Consider the following 5475-nt stretch of genomic DNA (forward strand, 5'->3'; position numbering starts at 1 on the left):
ATTGTGGTCAGCTGGGGGTCACTGGGGAAAACTGTGAGAAGCACCTAGGTGGAGGTGCGCTCGCCGCAGCAGCTGCTGCTGGTTCTGGGAACAGTAACACAGGGCACTTGCACAGGCTTAGTATCACAAACGGACTGCTAGGTTTTCGTCTAGTCCGCAAGCGTGAAACTTTGGAACTAGGGGTGGGCGGCGTGCTCCTATCGAACAAGTTTCAGAGCTGCTGACAGGTTACTTGTGTTTTCTATTTGTGTCGCACTTTGGTGGCCACGGAACCAAGACAGCGAGTGCTTACTGCATATATCAATGGCTCTACAATGTCGCTTATTGAAGATCATTAGATTTCACCATCATAGAATCATAGCAAGTAGGACATTTCATACAGTGACCCAACACTTCAGTAACGACTACACAGTGACGGATCCATTGAACGGACTTCCGTCATTATTCTGAAGCAAGTGTCATTGAAGGGCATGTTAACTTTGCTAAAATATAATTTTTTGCTTAGCTGATTGCTCTGAAGATGGCTCGGTTGTCGTATCTTCAGGATTATGATAATTTCTACAGGCCTTGCTTGTACGAAGAAATAAATTGATTCCAGGATTATGAATCATGAATTACGTAATGAAATAATATTCAACTCTTTCTATTTTGAACTTTTCGAATATTAGGCTGACAAAATCTAACAACCAGTTGTTCCTTTCAACTACGAATTCCAGCCGAATACGTCTGCCTTCCGCCACATCTCTAACATGACTTGATTCGATTACATCAGAGTTACCGTCAAAAAATGGCTCTGAGCACTATGCGACTTAACTTCTGAGGTCATCAGTCGCCTAGAACTTAGAACTAATTAAACCTAACTAACCTAAGGACATCACACACATCCATGCCCGAGGCAGGATTCGAACCTGCGACCGTAGCGGTCGCTCGGTTCCAGACTGTAGCGCCCAGAACCGCACGGCCACATCGGCCGGCGACTTACCGTCAAGTGGGTGCAAGAAGAAGGACAAAGATAACTTTTGAGCGACTTCGAATCAAAATTCTTACCTATGGACTCAGCTGTGGTACTGGGTTCGTAATTTCCTATCCAAGAGGATAGTAATTGACGGAAAGTCATCGAGTAAAACAGAAATGATTTTTGTCGTTCCCCAAGATAGTGTTATGGACCTTCTGCTGTTACTTATCTATATAAACGATTTAGGAGACAATCTGAGCAGCCGCCTTCAGGTTACAGCAACAAGGCCATGGCCAATTTCCTCCCGTGTCTTTGGTTCATCTGAGCTAGTATGTGTAACTTAAGACTTCGATTTCGAATCGCTTTAAAACATTAAATCTCCCTAGCTCCAAAAGCAATGTTCAAAAAGTTTCCTGATTCATTGTCAGGTTATGAGGTATCTTGCAGTCAATGGCCAACGTAGTTAAGAGACCTGTCGGAAGTTAAATTAGCTGGTGTTAGTGGTCCGTCTAGAGTGCTGCCTGACTTAGTGTTTGCGAGTTCCCTTCCATTTCCTGTTATAGTCATTCGACTCCCATTGACAGTTTCTATACATCACAGCATACGACTATGGTCTAGCCGTTAAATCCAAAATATCGTTTCGCAAAATCAAAGCAGGAGTTATTCAATACAGATTATCACCAAGTTGTCAACCTCTATATATTATAAAATATGTTTGTGTATGTATGTTAAACATGTCCTCCTAAGCCACTGGATCGATTTCAAACAAACTCTGTACGTGCATCACTTCCTGTCTGGAAGGAAGCGCTGTGTGACTAAGAGCCACCATCCTATGAAAAGGGGTGCGATGAGACTGAAATAGAAGCGTAACTAACAGCACACAAACACATTTATTCCATATTTGAGGAGAAGACTTAATGACTAGCAACAAACTTCGCACACTTATTTCTTACCAGACAATATCTTCATACACCACTGACTGGACCTGCAAAATTGTCTCTGTGCGACCCGTACTTAGCAGATGAGTACATGACACACTGAGATTCGTGAAAAACTGCCAAATCAGGAATGACGTTTTCATTTCCTACGTCTTTACTAGAATTCTGTTCGCAACGCATTTTGGAGGCGGGATCTATATATATCACTGAATATACCTACAAAATTATATTGTTTTATGACACATAGCTCAGTAGATATGGCATCATAAACACTGAGTCTCGCGAAAAACTAGTTTTTCTTAAAACAGAGCGCAAATTACACGAATTATAATTCTAAACTTTTTCTCGCTTTCCTGCTTCACGCATTAACTGTTTTGTAAAGTAATCTGATGTCTGAAGCTGTTTTGTAAAGGGGAATTCAGTTCTTTAAAGAACTGGAGTTAATTGGTTGCTTACTACCTAGAAAGAATGACTGTGCAGGTAAGAACCACCTACTGTCTCCTAGGGGTGTGAATTAAAAATGTAGGGTGGGGGGGGGGATATACATTAAAGCATCACTCAGAAATAGTTCGAGCAATTCCAACCAAATGTGTATGGTACATTATTTATTATTTTTATAAATATACTGTGGGAGTAAGATTCTCCAATGCTACTAGCTGTCCGGTGTGGATGAGGAGGGGTGACGTAAAAATGTTCGAAAATGACCTGTTAGATCTAAGATCAAGGCATAGAGCTAAATAGCATTCATGGATTTAACAGTCTCTGTGGATTCGTATGGGGGATGTACATACAGAAAAAATGGGGAGTAGATGGACAGAGAGAGGGGAAGAGGAGATTGACAGAGAGAGAGGAGAGGAAATTGATAGAGTGAGGGGGAGGAGGTGGAGACGGACTAATGGAAGATTGAAATAAATAAATGCCCGAGCAACGCCGGATTTCTCTGTTAGAACTATAAAAATAACTTATTATCCATTATATCACGTAATACGCTAAGACTCTAAGCGGCCGAAATCAGAAGTTAGTACATTATTAAGATTAAGGGTGTAAACTAAAACTGAAAAAGATGGCGTGCAGCTGAAACTAGTTGCATAGTCATGGTATTGCAGAATGCTGTAAGTTGTGGAAGAGAACTACAGAGATGCTTCAGTGTGACCAGACACGTCACATCGTGTTTACAGACAGAACGAGGTGGCGCAGTCTTTAGCACACAGGACTCGCATTTGGGAGCAGGACGATTCAAATCCGGTCCCGACCATACTGATTTAGGTTTTCCGTGATTTCCCTAAATCGCTCCGGGCGAAACGTGGGTTGGTTCCTTTGAAAGGGCACGACCGATTTCCTTCCCCGTCCTTGAAACAATCCGAGCTTGTACTCCGTCCCTAATGACCTCATCGTCGACAGAACGTTAAATCGTAATCTTCCTTCCTTCCTTTTCCTTATTTACAGTCAGTTGTAGAGATAACAATCCAGGAGCAGTGGTACGGAAGGATTTCTGTTCTCAAATCTACGCCAATGTACTTTCTTCTAGTTGCGTGTACCGTACATCCTGTTTTCAGGGAATGTTGGAATAGAAAATTCTTTGCTAATTGCTCTAGAAACCGCTGTGATAAGTACTTGATTTATGAGAACCACAGCTTTTTGGCATTATACGGATCAGAAAGACACAGAAGTAACTTTCTTAGTCTTTATACGTATGGCTCTACATCCCATGGAGGAAAATGACATCTTTTCAGAAAGTAAGCATAACTGCTAAACTATTCAATGCATTACGTGCTATAAACAAAGTAGGGGCCAACTACCTGCTTGAATCCCTGTGAGAAGGAAGTCGGTGTTGCACAACTTGAAAACATCGCGTTTCGGGGCGTAGGTGATGGTTTGCGCTTGACTCTCGTTTAATTTAGAGGGCGAGTAAGTGAGATGTGGTTTATTTGGTTGGCGGTGAGCGTTGCAGGTATCGATTTCGCTGCGCCCCCGCCCCCGCGCCGCGAGCCCCTCCCCCGCTGGCGTGATTTATTGCGCTCGTCTTGCGCCTCATCTCCACGCACGCTCAGTTTATCTCGGCCGATATTCTTAACAGGCGGCGTCATCGCCCCCATGGCGGGCTTTGTTGCGGTTTTGCGCCGCCCACAGGCCGGCCCGCGCGCCAGACGCACTGGCGCCGCTCCGCATTTTGACCCGTTATTCACGCTAAGTGTTTGAAAAATGACAAGCGAGCGAAATTTGACCATTAAAACCAATTCTCCCAAGTTGGCCTACTGACGTCAAAGCCCTCTCGAGCGGCCCTGATCCCTCAACTCGAGCCGTTTCCATACTCTGAACTTTTCTCCTGGCTGGCTAACAACTTGACGGCATGCGACGCATAGCGGCGATATTCGGTACTATCCTTCTTCGGGTCGCCAGCACGTTCCTTCCAGACACGAGGGGAGATTTAGTATTCGCGTCCCACTGGATAGCCTTCATTCCTCTGTTAGAAAACATTGTGTTCTGGTTTGCCAGCCGTTCACCTTCGACTGCAATTCTTCTCGTTTCTCCAAATGTTACAAAAATTAGTTTAAGTACTTTAAACACACTCAGGACAAAAGTTAACTGTTTGAAATAAACTACAAGAGCATTGATCCATTTACACGGACGTGATATACAGTACCTGATCAAAAGTATCCCGACAGTTGTAGGTAATGCGGAATTGAGCACTAGGTATCACGAGAGGCAGGGAGTATTCTGTTGTCAGTAGAGAAGCAGTAACGGCAGACTGCGTCGCCCAGGAGAGCTCAGTCGCTTCGAACGTGGATGTCACCTGAACAACAAATTCGTCAGGGACATTTCAAGCCTTCTGAAGCTGATCAAGTCGACTCTTGGCGATGTGATTGTAAAGTGGGAACGCGAAGTAACAACAACAGCTACATTAAAAACGGACAGACCTTATGTACTGACGGACATGAACCATCGAGCATATCGGAGGATGGATGTAAAAAATCAGCCTAAGGAATCACGCGTGAGTTCCAAAGTGCTACCGGCAGTCCAGTTAATCATTTGTGCAATCATTGCTAAAGAAGCATGAGGTGGTGTAAGGAGCGACACCACTGAGGAGTGGATGACTGGAAACGAGTGATTTGGAGAGATAAGGCACACTATATCCTGTGGCAGAGGGACGGGTTTGGAAAATGCCTCCATAACGTTACCTGCCATCATGTGTAGTACCAACAATTAAGAAAGGAGCAGGTGGTGATACAGCGTGGAGGTGTCATTCGTAGTTAGGGTGTAGTCGCCTCATTGCTCTCACGAAAGCGCTAAATGCAGAAGGATACGAACACATCTTACAGCGTTATGCACTGCGTAACAGTACAGGAACAATTCGGACACGATGACTGTTTATGTCGGCATGACGTTGTAGCGTGTCATAAAGCAGCGTTTGTGAGGCGATGACTTAAGGACGATAACATTGCTGAAATGGACTAGCCTGCCCGGAGAGTCAACACCTTTGGAACGAGTTAGAACGTCGACTTCGCTCCAGACCGCCACTTTCAACATCGCTATCTTCTCTGGTTTGGCTTTTGAGGAATATGGGCTGCCATTTCTACACAG

Source organism: Schistocerca serialis, chromosome 3 (assembly GCF_023864345.2).
Source record: "Schistocerca serialis cubense isolate TAMUIC-IGC-003099 chromosome 3, iqSchSeri2.2, whole genome shotgun sequence".
NCBI lineage: Eukaryota > Metazoa > Arthropoda > Insecta > Orthoptera > Acrididae > Schistocerca > Schistocerca serialis.